This window comes from Wasmannia auropunctata, unplaced genomic scaffold, assembly GCF_000956235.1.
Source record: "Wasmannia auropunctata unplaced genomic scaffold, wasmannia.A_1.0 LD336088.1, whole genome shotgun sequence".
Taxonomy (NCBI): Eukaryota; Metazoa; Arthropoda; class Insecta; order Hymenoptera; family Formicidae; genus Wasmannia; species Wasmannia auropunctata.
In genome coordinates, this window is record NW_012026802.1 from 4,184,206 (window position 1) to 4,184,889 (window position 684).

General features: G+C 24.9%; 1 protein-coding gene across 1 annotated transcript in view; it reads right to left on the reverse strand.

Annotated features, from left to right (window-relative positions):
• Positions 1-684, reverse strand: part of LOC105448323 — a 49,136-nt gene that overhangs the window by 2,007 nt on the left and 46,445 nt on the right. The gene's annotated exons all lie outside the window — the stretch shown is intronic.

Below are 684 nucleotides of genomic sequence, written 5' to 3' on the forward strand. Positions count from 1 at the left end.
CTTCCGATCTACCATCTCATCGATCCAATACCATTACAAAATTTTTTTGTGAAATTGTTGGATGTTATTCTACAACATATATTTTTTTCAAATTTTTGAAATGGGTACTTGATACTTAAAAAAAATATTTTTTTCCTGATTTTTTAAAACCGTCTTATTGGTTTACTACGAAACTCAATTTTTAACGCATAACTTAAGAAATGTATAATTGAACATATATAATACCTTCATTCAATTATGAGCACATTCTCTTAAAGATTTTGCAATTAAGTGACTAGATATTATAGAGTTATAGAGTTTTATTTTGATGTTTCGGATTTTCATTTTCTTTATTTCACGACTAACTTCATGCAACTAACTTGATACAAAATAAATGAATTTGTTTCTATTCGTTGTTACTTTTTATAATAAGAAGTATATTCTTAGAGTACTGACTGTATTTTGTCATTAATCCAGTATTGTTAAAAAGTAAATACTATTTCACGTATAAATATAAATATCATTGTGCTTACAATTAGTAAATTCCTCTAAAGTACTTTAAATTGAACAAAGTTATATTTCTTTGTTACGTATATCTATTGCAGGCGCCGCGAAGCTGTATATTACATTTTTAAATAACTATTATAAGTTATACATATACGTAACAAAGAAATATAACTTTGTTCAATTTAAAGTACTTTAGAG